We start from the raw sequence: 15,648 nt of genomic DNA, 5'->3' as shown, positions 1-15,648 counted from the left end.
CCCTCTTGTCCTTCGGCTGCTCGTGTGTGGGGTGGGGGAGAGGAGGGTGCGTCCCCGTGCGTGCGTGCGTGGTCTGGGTGTCTCTGCGTGGTGTGTGTGTGTGTGTGTGTGTGTGTGTTAGATGCCGTGCCTGGTGTAGGTGGGGAAGAGCAAGCCCTCACGCACAGAGCCCCATCACACACTGGGGCCGGGCCGAGGGGGTCAATCTGCTCGGCCTGATTGCGTTGGGCATACATTGCAGAAGGTGGGTTTTCCAAGGCGGAGCAGAGGGTCCCGGCACCTGAGGTTGTCCACGGGGAGAATGTCTGTTCCACGGGGGCAAGCGGTCCCTTCCGTCGTGCCCAAGCCCATGTGACCCCGAAGGCCAGGTGGCCCCGGTCCTTGAGCTGACTGAGGAGTGCTTTGAGACCCGGAGGGTGGCACAGGCGACTGGGCGCCAGCGGCGGCCCTCCCTCCCTTTGAGCGGGACGGGGAGCTGCCGCTGGCATCCGGAGCTCTGGCGGCCTGCGCCCTCTGTCCCTGTGACCGCAGGCTCTGCCGTGGGAGGCGGGATCCCACGTAGAGGTCGCGCGCTGGCTGCCCTGTCTTGGGTTGAGCGACGGAGCGCGACGTGGAGCAGCACCCGACTGAGGCTCCCTGCTTCTCTGTCCCCTGGCGTCTTGCCCTGGACCCAGTGCACCACCTTGTGGCGAGCCCAGGTGTGGCGCGTCCCGCTGTGGGGCCCGCTGGGGTGCAGGACCCACTTTCTCATGGCTTCCGCACGTCCCTCCCCGCCCGCCTGGAGGGCAGTTGGGGAGCGGTCCCCAACGTGGCCTGGGACCAACCTCGCTGGTGACCCGTGTCGCGGGCGCGCGCCACAGGAGAGTGTGGGGAGGGGAGAGGATTCGGGGACGTAGCTGTGAGGATTCGGTGTGCGTGGGTCTGGCGGGTGGCCCGGACGGGGTCGGGGTCGTGGTCACGGTGGGTCGTTGTGGTGGTGGTGGTGGTGGTGGTGCTGGGGGTGGTGGTGGTGGTGGGGGGGGTGGTGGCGAAGTCCCCGAAGACAAAAGGAGCAGCGAGGGAGGGAGGAGCAAAAGCCTACAGCACCCGGTATTCCCAGGCGGTCTCCCATCCAAGTACTAACCAGGCCCGACCCTGCTTAGCTTCCGAGATCAGACGAGATCGGGCGCGTTCAGGGTGGTATGGCCGTAGACGCTAGCCGCCGCCTCCGGGAGCCCCAAGAGCCTGCCGAGGGCCCCGGCGTGCGTCTCCACGCTGCTCTCCTGGCACGGCTGGGAGTCCGGGTGGGGGCTGGCAGCCCGGGGCCAGCGGCCAGGAGGCCCGCGCGCCTACTCGGGCAGCCGGTCTCGCCCAGGTGGCCGCTGGGTGGCTTTCTTCCCGAGGTGTCCTGCTGCCAGGACGAGGGTCAAGTTTTCTCGGGGGAAAATTTCTCAGTGCTCTCGGGCGCTTGTTCTTCTGGGAATGTCCACTGCTGTGGCCAAGGCGGGGGACGCACAGCTCAGGCCAGGGCAAGCAGCCGCCCTCCTCCGTCGCCTCCTGGAGCCGTATCCTTGGATGGGTGCGTGGCTCCCAGCGGAGGTCTCGGGGACCCTTCCGGTCCTCTTCGTCCGGAAAGTGCCAATGCCCCTCCAGCCCATCAGGAAAACGGCAGCCGCGCCCTTCGCCGACCCGCTCCGCCCTCCTCCACACTCAGGGCCTGGGGCTGCGGGGCTGAATCGTGAGGCTTTCCAGCCCAGGACTTCACCTCTGGCCCCTTTCACACCCGGGATCTTGGGAAGAAGAAACAAAACCAAACACAGCCAAAGCCATCTCCTCCGACCCGGGGCCCCTCCACATCCCTTCCGATCCTGGGTTCCTGCCGGCCTCCCGGGGCGTTTCTCCCAGGCAGGTCTTCGCGGCCACTACACGGGGCTGAGCACTCGAGTCCTCGGGCGTCACGGGGCCCGCGGCCACGCCAAGCACGCACGACTCCCGGGTCTCGTCTGCTCCTGGGTGCCCTGGGCCTCTTCCCTGTGCCGCTGCTGGGTCTTGTGCCCCTGCTTGGCCTCCTTCAGACCCGGCCCCGTGCTACGCGGCCACGTGCTACAGGATCGTGCCAGCAGAACTGGCCCTGGCTGAGCCCCGTACCCACCCTCCTGCCATCCCTGGCCCTGCTAGCAAATAGCAGAGATCCTCTGGCCTCCGAGCCCAGACAAAAATCCTGATGCAGTTGGCCGAGGGGCCGCAAACCAAGGCTTCGCTTGTTCCCGCTCAGGCCCCAGCCATACCCTCTTGTCCTTCGGCTGCTAGTGTGTGGGGTGGGGGAGAGGAGGGTGCGTCCCCGTGCGTGCGTGCGTGGTCTGGGTGTCTCTGCGTGGTGTGTGTGTGTGTGTGTGTGTGTTAGATGCCGTGCCTGGTGTAGGTGGGGAAGAGCAAGCCCTCACGCACAGAGCCCCATCACACACTGGGGCCGGGCCGAGGGGGTCAATCTGCTCGGCCTGATTGCGTTGGGCATACATTGCAGAAGGTGGGTTTTCCAAGGCGGAGCAGAGGGTCCCGGCACCTGAGGTTGTCCACGGGGAGAATGTCTGTTCCACGGGGGCAAGCGGTCCCTTCCGTCGTGCCCAAGCCCATGTGACCCCGAAGGCCAGGTGGCCCCGGTCCTTGAGCTGACTGAGGAGTGCTTTGAGACCAGGAGGGTGGCACAGGCGACTGGGCGCCAGCGGGGGCCCTCCCTCCCTTTGAGCGGGACGGGGAGCTGCCGCTGGCATCCGGAGCTCTGGCGGCCTGCGCCCTCTGTCCCTGTGACCGCAGGCTCTGCCGTGGGAGGCGGGATCCCACGTAGAGGTCGCGCGCTGGCTGCCCTGTCTTGGGTTGAGCGACGGAGCGCGACGTGGAGCAGCACCCGACTGAGGCTCCCTGCTTCTCTGTCCCCTGGCGTCTTGCCCTGGACCCAGTGCACCACCTTGTGGCGAGCCCAGGTGTGGCACGTCCCGCTGTGGGGCCCGTTGGGGTGCAGGACCCACTTTCTCATGGCTTCCGCACGTCCCTCCCCGCCCGCCTGGAGGGCAGTTGGGGAGCGGTCCCCAACGTGGCCTGGGACCAACCTCGCTGGTGACCCGTGTCACGGGCGCGCGCCCCAGGAGAGTGTGGGGAGGGGAGAGGATTCGGGGACGTAGCTGTGAGGATTCGGTGTGCGTGGTTCTGGCGGGTGGCCCGGACGGGGTCGGGGTCATGGTCACGGTGGGTCGTTGTGGTGGTGGTGGTGGTGGTGGTGCTGGGGGTGGTGGTGGTGGTGGGGGGGGTGGTGGCGAAGTCCCCGAAGACAAAAGGAGCAGCGAGGGAGGGAGGAGCAAAAGCCTACAGCACCCGGTATTCCCAGGCGGTCCCCCATCCAAGTACTAACCAGGCCCGACCCTGCTTAGCTTCCGAGATCAGACGAGATCGGGCGCGTTCAGGGTGGTATGGCCGTAGACGCTAGCCGCCGCCTCCGGGAGCCCCAAGAGCCTGCCGAGGGCCCCGGCGTGCGTCTCCACGCTGCTCTCCTGGCACGGCTGGGAGTCCGGGTGGGGGCTGGCAGCCCGGGGCCAGCGGCCAGAGGCCCCGCGCGCCTGCTCAGGCAGCCGGTCTCGCCCAGGTGGCCGCTGGGTGGCTTTCTTCCCGAGGTGTCCTGCTGCCAGGACGAGGGTCAAGTTTTCTCGGGGGAAAATTTTTCAGTGCTCTCGGGCGCTTGTTCTTCTGGGAATGTCCACTGCTGTGGCCAAGGCGGGGGACGCACAGCTCGGGCCAGGGCAAGCAGCCGCCCTCCTCCGTCGCCTCCTGGAGCCGTATCCTTGGGTGGGTGCGTGGCTCCCAGCGGAGGTCTCGGGGACCCTTCCGGTCCTCTTCGTCCGGAAAGCGCCACTGCCCCTCCAGCCCATCAGGAAAACGGCAGCCGCGCCCTTCGCCGACCCGCTCCGCCCTCCTCCACACTCAGGGCCTGGGGCTGCGGGGCTGAATCGTGAGGCTTTCCAGCCCAGGACTTCACCTCTGGCCCCTTTCACACCCGGGATCTTGGGAAGAAGAAACAAAACCAAACACAGCCAAAGCCATCTCCTCCGACCCGGGGCCCCTCCACATCCCTTCCGATCCCGGGTTCCTGCCGGCCTCCCGGGGCGTTTCTCCCAGGCAGGCCTTCGCGGCCACTACACGGGGCTGAGCACTCGAGTCCTCGGGCGTCACGGGGCCCGCGGCCACGCCAAGCACGCACGACTCCCGGGTCTCGTCTGCTCCTGGGTGCCCTGGGCCTCTTCCCTGTGCCGCTGCTGGGTCTTGTGCCCCTGCTTGGCCTCCTTCAGACCCGACCCCGTGCTACGCGGCCACGTGCTACAGGATCGTGCCAGCAGAACTGGCCCTGGCTGAGCCCCGTACCCACCCTCCTGCCATCCCTGGCCCTGCTAGCAAATGGCAGAGATCCTCTGGCCTCCGAGCCCAGACAAAAATCCTGATGCAGTTGGCCGAGGGGCCGCAAACCAAGGCTTCGCTTGTTCCCGCTCAGGCCCCAGCCATACCCTCTTGTCCTTCGGCTGCTCGTGTGTGGGGTGGGGGAGAGGAGGGTGCGTCCCCGTGCGTGCGTGCGTGGTCTGGGTGTCTCTGCGTGGTGTGTGTGTGTGTGTGTGTGAGTGTGTTAGATGCCGTGCCTGGTGTAGGTGGGGAAGAGCAAGCCCTCACGCACAGAGCCCCATCACACACTGGGGCCGGGCCGAGGGGGTCAATCTGCTCGGCCTGATTGCGTTGGGCATACATTGCAGAAGGTGGGTTTTCCAAGGCGGAGCAGAGGGTCCCGGCACCTGAGGTTGTCCACGGGGAGAATGTCTGTTCCACGGGGGCAAGCGGTCCCTTCCGTCGTGCCCAAGCCCATGTGACCCCGAAGGCCAGGTGGCCCCGGTCCTTGAGCTGACTGAGGAGTGCTTTGAGACCCGGAGGGTGGCACAGGCGACTGGGCGCCAGCGGCGGCCCTCCCTCCCTTTGAGCGGGACTGGGAGCTGCCGCTGGCATCCGGAGCTCTGGCGGCCTGCGCCCTCTGTCCCTGTGACCGCAGGCTCTGCCGTGGGAGGCGGGATCCCACGTAGAGGTCCCGCGCTGGCTGCCCTGTCTTGGGTTGAGCGACGGAGCGCGACGTGGAGCAGCACCCGACTGAGGCTCCCTGCTTCTCTGTCCCCTGGCGTCTTGCCCTGGACCCAGTGCACCACCTTGTGGCGAGCCCAGGTGTGGCGCGTCCCGCTGTGGGGCCCGTTGGGGTGCAGGACCCACTTTCTCATGGCTTCCGCACGTCCCTCCCCGCCCGCCTGGAGGGCAGTTGGGGAGCGGTCCCCAACGTGGCCTGGGACCAACCTCGCTGGTGACCCGTGTCACGGGCGCGCGCCCCAGGAGAGTGTGGGGAGGGGAGAGGATTCGGGGACGTAGCTGTGAGGATTCGGTGTGCGTGGTTCTGGCGGGTGGCCCGGACGGGGTCGGGGTCATGGTCACGGTGGGTCGTTGTGGTGGTGGTGGTGGTGGTGGTGCTGGGGGTGGTGGTGGTGGTGGGGGGGGTGGTGGCGAAGTCCCCGAAGACAAAAGGAGCAGCGAGGGAGGGAGGAGCAAAAGCCTACAGCACCCGGTATTCCCAGGTGGTCCCCCATCCAAGTACTAACCAGGCCCGACCCTGCTTAGCTTCCGAGATCAGACGAGATCGGGCGCGTTCAGGGTGGTATGGCCGTAGACGCTAGCCGCCGCCTCCGGGAGCCCCAAGAGCCTGCCGAGGGCCCCGGCGTGCGTCTCCACGCTGCTCTCCTGGCACGGCTGGGAGTCCGGGTGGGGGCTGGCAGCCCGGGGCCAGCGGCCAGAGGCCCCGCGCGCCTGCTCAGGCAGCCGGTCTCGCCCAGGTGGCCGCTGGGTGGCTTTCTTCCCGAGGTGTCCTGCTGCCAGGACGAGGGTCAAGTTTTCTCGGGGGAAAATTTTTCAGTGCTCTCGGGCGCTTGTTCTTCTGGGAATGTCCACTGCTGTGGCCAAGGCGGGGGACGCACAGCTCGGGCCAGGGCAAGCAGCCGCCCTCCTCCGTCGCCTCCTGGAGCCGTATCCTTGGGTGGGTGCGTGGCTCCCAGCGGAGGTCTCGGGGACCCTTCCGGTCCTCTTCGTCCGGAAAGCGCCACTGCCCCTCCAGCCCATCAGGAAAACGGCAGCCGCGCCCTTCGCCGACCCGCTCCGCCCTCCTCCACACTCAGGGCCTGGGGCTGCGGGGCTGAATCGTGAGGCTTTCCAGCCCAGGACTTCACCTCTGGCCCCTTTCACACCCGGGATCTTGGGAAGAAGAAACAAAACCAAACACAGCCAAAGCCATCTCCTCCGACCCGGGGCCCCTCCACATCCCTTCCGATCCCGGGTTCCTGCCGGCCTCCCGGGGCGTTTCTCCCAGGCAGGCCTTCGCGGCCACTACACGGGGCTGAGCACTCGAGTCCTCGGGCGTCACGGGGCCCGCGGCCACGCCAAGCACGCACGACTCCCGGGTCTCGTCTGCTCCTGGGTGCCCTGGGCCTCTTCCCTGTGCCGCTGCTGGGTCTTGTGCCCCTGCTTGGCCTCCTTCAGACCCGACCCCGTGCTACGCGGCCACGTGCTACAGGATCGTGCCAGCAGAACTGGCCCTGGCTGAGCCCCGTACCCACCCTCCTGCCATCCCTGGCCCTGCTAGCAAATGGCAGAGATCCTCTGGCCTCCGAGCCCAGACAAAAATCCTGATGCAGTTGGCCGAGGGGCCGCAAACCAAGGCTTCGCTTGTTCCCGCTCAGGCCCCAGCCATACCCTCTTGTCCTTCGGCTGCTCGTGTGTGGGGTGGGGGAGAGGAGGGTGCGTCCCCGTGCGTGCGTGCGTGGTCTGGGTGTCTCTGCGTGGTGTGTGTGTGTGTGTGTGTGTGTGTGTTAGATGCCGTGCCTGGTGTAGGTGGGGAAGAGCAAGCCCTCACGCACAGAGCCCCATCACACACTGGGGCCGGGCCGAGGGGGTCAATCTGCTCGGCCTGATTGCGTTGGGCATACATTGCAGAAGGTGGGTTTTCCAAGGCGGAGCAGAGGGTCCCGGCACCTGAGGTTGTCCACGGGGAGAATGTCTGTTCCACGGGGGCAAGCGGTCCCTTCCGTCGTGCCCAAGCCCATGTGACCCCGAAGGCCAGGTGGCCCCGGTCCTTGAGCTGACTGAGGAGTGCTTTGAGACCCGGAGGGTGGCACAGGCGACTGGGCGCCAGCGGCGGCCCTCCCTCCCTTTGAGCGGGACTGGGAGCTGCCGCTGGCATCCGGAGCTCTGGCGGCCTGCGCCCTCTGTCCCTGTGACCGCAGGCTCTGCCGTGGGAGGCGGGATCCCACGTAGAGGTCCCGCGCTGGCTGCCCTGTCTTGGGTTGAGCGACGGAGCGCGACGTGGAGCAGCACCCGACTGAGGCTCCCTGCTTCTCTGTCCCCTGGCGTCTTGCCCTGGACCCAGTGCACCACCTTGTGGCGAGCCCAGGTGTGGCGCGTCCCGCTGTGGGGCCCGCTGGGGTGCAGGACCCACTTTCTCATGGCTTCCGCACGTCCCTCCCCGCCCGCCTGGAGGGCAGTTGGGGAGCGGTCCCCAACGTGGCCTGGGACCAACCTCGCTGGTGACCCGTGTCGCGGGCGCGCGCCCCAGGAGAGTGTGGGGAGGGGAGAGGCTTCGGGGACGTAGCTGTGAGGATTCGGTGTGCGTGGGTCTGGCGGGTGGCCCGGACGGGGTCGGGGTCGTGGTCACGGTGGGTCGTTGTGGTGGTGGTGGTGGTGGTGGTGCTGGGGGTGGTGGTGGTGGTGGGGGGGTGGTGGCGAAGTCCCCGAAGACAAAAGGAGCAGCGAGGGAGGGAGGAGCAAAAGCCTACAGCACCCGGTATTCCCAGGCGGTCCCCCATCCAAGTACTAACCACGCCCGACCCTGCTTAGCTTCCGAGATCAGACGAGATCGGGCGCGTTCAGGGTGGTATGGCCGTAGACGCTAGCCGCCGCCTCCGGGAGCCCCAAGAGCCTGCCGAGGGCCCCGGCGTGCATCTCCACGCTGCTCTCTTGGCAAGGCTGGGAGTCCGGGTGGGGGCTGGCAGCCCGGGGCCAGCGGCCAGAGGCCCCGCGCGCCTGCTCGGGCAGACGGTCTCGCCCAGGTGGCCGCTGGGTGGCTTTCTTCCCGAGGTGTCCTGCTGCCAGGACGAGGGTCAAGTTTTCTCGGGGGAAAATTTCTCAGTGCTCTCGGGCGCTTGTTCTTCTGGGAATGTCCACTGCTGTGGCCAAGGCGGGGGACGCACAGCTCGGGCCAGGGCAAGCAGCCGCCCTCCTCCGTCGCCTCCTGGAGCCGTATCCTTGGGAGGGTGCGTGGCTCCCAGCGGAGGTCTCGGGGACCCTTCCGGCCCTCTTCGTCCGGAAAGCGCCACTGCCCCTCCAGCCCATCAGGAAAACGGCAGCCGCGCCCTTCGCCGACCCGCTCCGCCCTCCTCCACACTCAGGGCCTGTGGCTGCGGGGCTGAATCGTGAGGCTTTCCAGCCCAGGACTTCACCTCTGGCCCCTTTCACACCCGGGATCTTGGGAAGAAGAAACAAAACCAAACACAGCCAAAGCCATCTCCTCCGACCCGGGGCCCCTCCACATCCCTTCCGATCCCGGGTTCCTGCCGGCCTCCCGGGGCGTTTCTCCCAGGCAGGCCTTCGCGGCCACTACACGGGGCTGAGCACTCGAGTCCTCGGGCGTCACGGGGCCCGCGGCCACGCCAAGCACGCACGACTCCCGGGTCTCGTCTGCTCCTGGGTGCCCTGGGCCTCTACCCTGTGCCGCTGCTGGGTCTTGTGCCCCTGCTTGGCCTCCTTCAGACCCGACCCCGTGCTACGCGGCCACGTGCTACAGGATCGTGCCAGCAAAACTGGCCCTGGCTGAGCCCCGTACCCACCCTCCTGCCATCCCTGGCCCTGCTAGCAAATGGCAGAGATCCTCTGGCCTCCGAGCCCAGACAAAAATCCTGATGCAGTTGGCCGAGGGGCCGCAAACCAAGGCTTCGCTTGTTCCCGCTCAGGCCCCAGCCATACCCTCTTGTCCTTCGGCTGCTCGTGTGTGGGGTGGGGGAGAGGAGGGTGCGTCCCCGTGCGTGCGTGCGTGGTCTGGGTGTCTCTGCGTGGTGTGTGTGTGTGTGTGTGTGTGTGTGTTAGATGCCGTGCCTGGTGTAGGTGGGGAAGAGCAAGCCCTCACGCACAGAGCCCCATCACACACTGGGGCCGGGCCGAGGGGGTCAATCTGCTCGGCCTGATTGCGTTGGGCATACATTGCAGAAGGTGGGTTTTCCAAGGCGGAGCAGAGGGTCCCGGCACCTGAGGTTGTCCACGGGGAGAATGTCTGTTCCACGGGGGCAAGCGGTCCCTTCCGTCGTGCCCAAGCCCATGTGACCCCGAAGGCCAGGTGTCCCCGGTCCTTGAGCTGACTGAGGAGTGCTTTGAGACCCGGAGGGTGGCACAGGCGACTGGGCGCCAGCGGCGGCCCTCCCTCCCTTTGAGCGGGACGGGGAGCTGCCGCTGGCATCCGGAGCTCTGGCGGCCTGCGCCCTCTGTCCCTGTGACCGCAGGCTCTGCCGTGGGAGGCGGGATCCCACGTAGAGGTCGCGCGCTGGCTGCCCTGTCTTGGGTTGAGCGACGGAGCGCGACGTGGAGCAGCACCCGACTGAGGCTCCCTGCTTCTCTGTCCCCTGGCGTCTTGCCCTGGACCCAGTGCACCACCTTGTGGCGAGCCCAGGTGTGGTGCGTCCCGCTGTGGGGCCCGCTGGGGTGCAGGACCCACTTTCTCATGGCTTCCGCACGTCCCTCCCCGCCCGCCTGGAGGGCAGTTGGGGAGCGGTCCCCAACGTGGCCTGGGACCAACCTCGCTGGTGACCCGTGTCGCGGGCGCGCGCCCCAGGAGAGTGTGGGGAGGGGAGAGGATTCGGGGACGTAGCTGTGAGGATTCGGTGTGCGTGGGTCTGGCAGGTGGCCCGGACGGGTTCGGGGTCGTGGTCACGGTGGGTCGTTGTGGTGGTGGTGGTGGTGGTGCTGGGGGTGGTGGTGGTGGTGGGGGGGTGGTGGCGAAGTCCCCGAAGACAAAAGGAGCAGCGAGGGAGGGAGGAGCAAAAGCCTACAGCACCCGGTATTCCCAGGCGGTCTCCCATCCAAGTACTAACCAGGCCCGACCCTGCTTAGCTTCCGAGATCAGACGAGATCGGGCGCGTTCAGGGTGGTATGGCCGTAGACGCTAGCCGCCGCCTCCGGGAGCCCCAAGAGCCTGCCGAGGGCCCCGGCGTGCGTCTCCACGCTGCTCTCCTGGCACGGCTGGGAGTCCGGGTGGGGGCTGGCAGCCCGGGGCCAGCGGCCAGAGGCCCCGCGCGCCTGCTCGGGCAGCCGGTCTCGCCCAGGTGGCCGCTGGGTGGCTTTCTTCCCGAGGTGTCCTGCTGCCAGGACGAGGGTCAAGTTTTCTCGGGGGAAAATTTCTCAGTGCTCTCGGGCGCTTGTTCTTCTGGGAATGTCCACTGCTGTGGCCAAGGCGGGGGACGCACAGCTCGGGCCAGGGCAAGCAGCCGCCCTCCTCCGTCGCCTCCTGGAGCCGTATCCTTGGGTGGGTGCGTGGCTCCCAGCGGAGGTCTCGGGGACCCTTCCGGTCCTCTTCGTCCGGAAAGCGCCACTGCCCCTCCAGCCCATCAGGAAAACGGCAGCCGCGCCCTTCGCCGACCCGCTCCGCCCTCCTCCACACTCAGGGCCTGGGGCTGCGGGGCTGAATCGTGAGGCTTTCCAGCCCAGGACTTCACCTCTGGCCCCTTTCACACACGGGATCTTGGGAAGAAGAAACAAAACCAAACACAGCCAAAGCCATCTCCTCCGACCCGGGGCCCCTCCACATCCCTTCCGATCCCAGGTTCCTGCGGCCTCCCGGGGCGTTTCTCCCAGGCAGGCCTTCGCGGCCACTACACGGGGCTGAGCACTCGAGTCCTCGGGCGTCACGGGGCCCGTGGCCACGCCAAGCACGCACGACTCCCGGGTCTCGTCTGCTCCTGGGTGCCCTGGGCCTCTTCCCTGTGCCGCTGCTGGGTCTTGTGCCCCTGCTTGGCCTCCTTCAGACCCGGCCCCGTGCTACGCGGCCACGTGCTACAGGATCGTGCCAGCAGAACTGGCCCTGGCTGAGCCCCGTACCCACCCTCCTGCCATCCCTGGCCCTGCTAGCAAATGGCAGAGATCCTCTGGCCTCCGAACCCAGACAAAAATCCTGATGCAGTTGGCCGAGGGGCCGCAAACCAAGGCTTCGCTTGTTCCCGCTCAGGCCCCAGCCATACCCTCTTGTCCTTCGGCTGCTCGTGTGTGGGGTGGGGGAGAGGAGGGTGCGTCCCCGTGCGTGCGTGCGTGGTCTGGGTGTCTCTGCGTGGTGTGTGTGTGTGTGTGTGTGTGTGTGTGTGTGTGTGTGTGTGTGTTAGATGCCGTGCCTGGTGTAGGTGGGGAAGAGCAAGCCCTCACGCACAGAGCCCCATCACACACTGGGGCCGGGCCGAGGGGGTCAATCTGCTCGGCCTGATTGCGTTGGGCATACATTGCAGAAGGTGGGTTTTCCAAGGCGGAGCAGAGGGTCCCGGCACCTGAGGTTGTCCACGGGGAGAATGTCTGTTCCACGGGGGCAAGCGGTCCCTTCCGTCGTGCCCAAGCCCATGTGACCCCGAAGGCCAGGTGGCCCCGGTCCTTGAGCTGACTGAGGAGTGCTTTGAGACCCGGAGGGTGGCACAGGCGACTGGGCGCCAGCGGCGGCCCTCCCTCCCTTTGAGCGGGACGGGGAGCTGCCGCTGGCATCCGGAGCTCTGGCGGCCTGCGCCCTCTGTCCCTGTGACCGCAGGCTCTGCCGTGGGAGGCGGGATCCCACGTAGAGGTCGCGCGCTGGCTGCCCTGTCTTGGGTTGAGCGACGGAGCGCGACGTGGAGCAGCACCCGACTGAGGCTCCCTGCTTCTCTGTCCCCTGGCGTCTTGCCCTGGACCCAGTGCACCACCTTGTGGCGAGCCCAGGTGTGGCGCGTCCCGCTGTGGGGCCCGCTGGGGTGCAGGACCCACTTTCTCATGGCTTCCGCACGTCCCTCCCCGCCCGCCTGGAGGGCAGTTGGGGAGCGGTCCCCAACGTGGCCTGGGACCAACCTCGCTGGTGACCCGTGTCGCGGGCGCGCGCCACAGGAGAGTGTGGGGAGGGGAGAGGATTCGGGGACGTAGCTGTGAGGATTCGGTGTGCGTGGGTCTGGCGGGTGGCCCGGACGGGGTCGGGGTCGTGGTCACGGTGGGTCGTTGTGGTGGTGGTGGTGGTGGTGGTGCTGGGGGTGGTGGTGGTGGTGGGGGGGGGGTGGCGAAGTCCCCGAAGACAAAAGGAGCAGCGAGGGAGGGAGGAGCAAAAGCCTACAGCACCCGGTATTCCCAGGCGGTCTCCCATCCAAGTACTAACCAGGCCCGACCCTGCTTAGCTTCCGAGATCAGACGAGATCGGGCGCGTTCAGGGTGGTATGGCCGTAGACGCTAGCCGCCGCCTCCGGGAGCCCCAAGAGCCTGCCGAGGGCCCCGGCGTGCGTCTCCACGCTGCTCTCCTGGCACGGCTGGGAGTCCGGGTGGGGGCTGGCAGCCCGGGGCCAGCGGCCAGGAGGCCCGCGCGCCTACTCGGGCAGCCGGTCTTGCCCAGGTGGCCGCTGGGTGGCTTTCTTCCCGAGGTGTCCTGCTGCCAGGACGAGGGTCAAGTTTTCTCGGGGGAAAATTTCTCAGTGCTCTCGGGCGCTTGTTCTTCTGGGAATGTCCACTGCTGTGGCCAAGGCGGGGGACGCACAGCTCAGGCCAGGGCAAGCAGCCGCCCTCCTCCGTCGCCTCCTGGAGCCGTATCCTTGGATGGGTGCGTGGCTCCCAGCGGAGGTCTCGGGGACCCTTCCGGTCCTCTTCGTCCGGAAAGTGCCAATGCCCCTCCAGCCCATCAGGAAAACGGCAGCCGCGCCCTTCGCCGACCCGCTCCGCCCTCCTCCACACTCAGGGCCTGGGGCTGCGGGGCTGAATCGTGAGGCTTTCCAGCCCAGGACTTCACCTCTGGCCCCTTTCACACCCGGGATCTTGGGAAGAAGAAACAAAACCAAACACAGCCAAAGCCATCTCCTCCGACCCGGGGCCCCTCCACATCCCTTCCGATCCCGGGTTCCTGCCGGCCTCCCGGGGCGTTTCTCCCAGGCAGGTCTTCGCGGCCACTACACGGGGCTGAGCACTCGAGTCCTCGGGCGTCACGGGGCCCGCGGCCACGCCAAGCACGCACGACTCCCGGGTCTCGTCTGCTCCTGGGTGCCCTGGGCCTCTTCCCTGTGCCGCTGCTGGGTCTTGTGCCCCTGCTTGGCCTCCTTCAGACCCGGCCCCGTGCTACGCGGCCACGTGCTACAGGATCGTGCCAGCAGAACTGGCCCTGGCTGAGCCCCGTACCCACCCTCCTGCCATCCCTGGCCCTGCTAGCAAATAGCAGAGATCCTCTGGCCTCCGAGCCCAGACAAAAATCCTGATGCAGTTGGCCGAGGGGCCGCAAACCAAGGCTTCGCTTGTTCCCGCTCAGGCCCCAGCCATACCCTCTTGTCCTTCGGCTGCTAGTGTGTGGGGTGGGGGAGAGGAGGGTGCGTCCCCGTGCGTGCGTGCGTGGTCTGGGTGTCTCTGCGTGGTGTGTGTGTGTGTGTGTGTGTGTTAGATGCCGTGCCTGGTGTAGGTGGGGAAGAGCAAGCCCTCACGCACAGAGCCCCATCACACACTGGGGCCGGGCCGAGGGGGTCAATCTGCTCGGCCTGATTGCGTTGGGCATACATTGCAGAAGGTGGGTTTTCCAAGGCGGAGCAGAGGGTCCCGGCACCTGAGGTTGTCCACGGGGAGAATGTCTGTTCCACGGGGGCAAGCGGTCCCTTCCGTCGTGCCCAAGCCCATGTGACCCCGAAGGCCAGGTGGCCCCGGTCCTTGAGCTGACTGAGGAGTGCTTTGAGACCAGGAGGGTGGCACAGGCGACTGGGCGCCAGCGGGGGCCCTCCCTCCCTTTGAGCGGGACGGGGAGCTGCCGCTGGCATCCGGAGCTCTGGCGGCCTGCGCCCTCTGTCCCTGTGACCGCAGGCTCTGCCGTGGGAGGCGGGATCCCACGTAGAGGTCGCGCGCTGGCTGCCCTGTCTTGGGTTGAGCGACGGAGCGCGACGTGGAGCAGCACCCGACTGAGGCTCCCTGCTTCTCTGTCCCCTGGCGTCTTGCCCTGGACCCAGTGCACCACCTTGTGGCGAGCCCAGGTGTGGCACGTCCCGCTGTGGGGCCCGTTGGGGTGCAGGACCCACTTTCTCATGGCTTCCGCACGTCCCTCCCCGCCCGCCTGGAGGGCAGTTGGGGAGCGGTCCCCAACGTGGCCTGGGACCAACCTCGCTGGTGACCCGTGTCACGGGCGCGCGCCCCAGGAGAGTGTGGGGAGGGGAGAGGATTCGGGGACGTAGCTGTGAGGATTCGGTGTGCGTGGTTCTGGCGGGTGGCCCGGACGGGGTCGGGGTCATGGTCACGGTGGGTCGTTGTGGTGGTGGTGGTGGTGGTGGTGCTGGGGGTGGTGGTGGTGGTGGGGGGGGTGGTGGCGAAGTCCCCGAAGACAAAAGGAGCAGCGAGGGAGGGAGGAGCAAAAGCCTACAGCACCCGGTATTCCCAGGCGGTCCCCCATCCAAGTACTAACCAGGCCCGACCCTGCTTAGCTTCCGAGATCAGACGAGATCGGGCGCGTTCAGGGTGGTATGGCCGTAGACGCTAGCCGCCGCCTCCGGGAGCCCCAAGAGCCTGCCGAGGGCCCCGGCGTGCGTCTCCACGCTGCTCTCCTGGCACGGCTGGGAGTCCGGGTGGGGGCTGGCAGCCCGGGGCCAGCGGCCAGAGGCCCCGCGCGCCTGCTCGGGCAGCCGGTCTCGCCCAGGTGGCCGCTGGGTGGCTTTCTTCCCGAGGTGTCCTGCTGCCAGGACGAGGGTCAAGTTTTCTCGGGGGAAAATTTCTCAGTGCTCTCGGGCGCTTGTTCTTCTGGGAATGTCCACTGCTGTGGCCAAGGCGGGGGACGCACAGCTCGGGCCAGGGCAAGCAGCCGCCCTCCTCCGTCGCCTCCTGGAGCCGTATCCTTGGGTGGGTGCGTGGCTCCCAGCGGAGGTCTCGGGGACCCTTCCGGTCCTCTTCGTCCGGAAAGCGCCACTGCCCCTCCAGCCCATCAGGAAAACGGCAGCCGCGCCCTTCGCCGACCCGCTCCGCCCTCCTCCACACTCAGGGCCTGGGGCTGCGGGGCTGAATCGTGAGGCTTTCCAGCCCAGGACTTCACCTCTGGCCCCTTTCACACCCGGGATCTTGGGAAGAAGAAACAAAACCAAACACAGCCAAAGCCATCTCCTCCGACCCGGGGCCCCTCCACATCCCTTCCGATCCCGGGTTCCTGCCGGCCTCCCGGGGCGTTTCTCCCAGGCAGGCCTTCGCGGCCACTACACGGGGCTGAGCACTCGAGTCCTCGGGCGTCACGGGGCCCGCGGCCACGCCAAGCACGCACGACTCCCGGGTCTCGTCTGCTCCTGGGTGCCCTGGGCCTCTTCCCTGTGCCGCTGCTGGGTCTTGTGCCCCTGCTTGGCCTCC

The 15,648-nt window shown here is 67.5% G+C and overlaps 7 non-coding genes across 7 annotated transcripts; all 7 read right to left on the bottom strand.

Annotated features, from left to right (window-relative positions):
- Nucleotides 1–1,074: 1,074 nt before the first annotated feature.
- Nucleotides 1,075–1,193, bottom strand: LOC141412122 (5S ribosomal RNA). Its single transcript, XR_012436961.1, has one exon. It is a non-coding gene; the product is annotated as a 5S ribosomal RNA (ribosomal RNA).
- Nucleotides 1,194–3,336: 2,143 nt separating this feature from the next.
- Nucleotides 3,337–3,455, bottom strand: LOC141412402 (5S ribosomal RNA). The gene has a single exon (XR_012437242.1). It is a non-coding gene; the product is annotated as a 5S ribosomal RNA (ribosomal RNA).
- A 2,147-nt stretch (nucleotides 3,456–5,602) lies between these two features.
- On the bottom strand, nucleotides 5,603–5,721 carry LOC141412336 (5S ribosomal RNA). Its single transcript, XR_012437174.1, has one exon. It is a non-coding gene; the product is annotated as a 5S ribosomal RNA (ribosomal RNA).
- Nucleotides 5,722–7,867: 2,146 nt separating this feature from the next.
- Nucleotides 7,868–7,986, bottom strand: LOC141412791 (5S ribosomal RNA). The gene has a single exon (XR_012437633.1). It is a non-coding gene; the product is annotated as a 5S ribosomal RNA (ribosomal RNA).
- Nucleotides 7,987–10,129: 2,143 nt separating this feature from the next.
- Nucleotides 10,130–10,248, bottom strand: LOC141412121 (5S ribosomal RNA). Its single transcript, XR_012436960.1, has one exon. It is a non-coding gene; the product is annotated as a 5S ribosomal RNA (ribosomal RNA).
- Nucleotides 10,249–12,411: 2,163 nt separating this feature from the next.
- On the bottom strand, nucleotides 12,412–12,530 carry LOC141412120 (5S ribosomal RNA). The gene has a single exon (XR_012436959.1). It is a non-coding gene; the product is annotated as a 5S ribosomal RNA (ribosomal RNA).
- Nucleotides 12,531–14,673: 2,143 nt separating this feature from the next.
- Nucleotides 14,674–14,792, bottom strand: LOC141412401 (5S ribosomal RNA). The gene has a single exon (XR_012437241.1). It is a non-coding gene; the product is annotated as a 5S ribosomal RNA (ribosomal RNA).
- Between the last annotated feature and the right edge of the window lie 856 nt (nucleotides 14,793–15,648).

The sequence above is a fragment of the Castor canadensis genome, chromosome 10 (assembly GCF_047511655.1).
Source record: "Castor canadensis chromosome 10, mCasCan1.hap1v2, whole genome shotgun sequence".
In the NCBI taxonomy this organism is placed as follows: domain Eukaryota; kingdom Metazoa; phylum Chordata; class Mammalia; order Rodentia; family Castoridae; genus Castor; species Castor canadensis.
The sequence above is the reverse complement of the archived record's forward strand: the minus strand, read 5'-3'. Positions and strand labels throughout refer to the sequence as shown.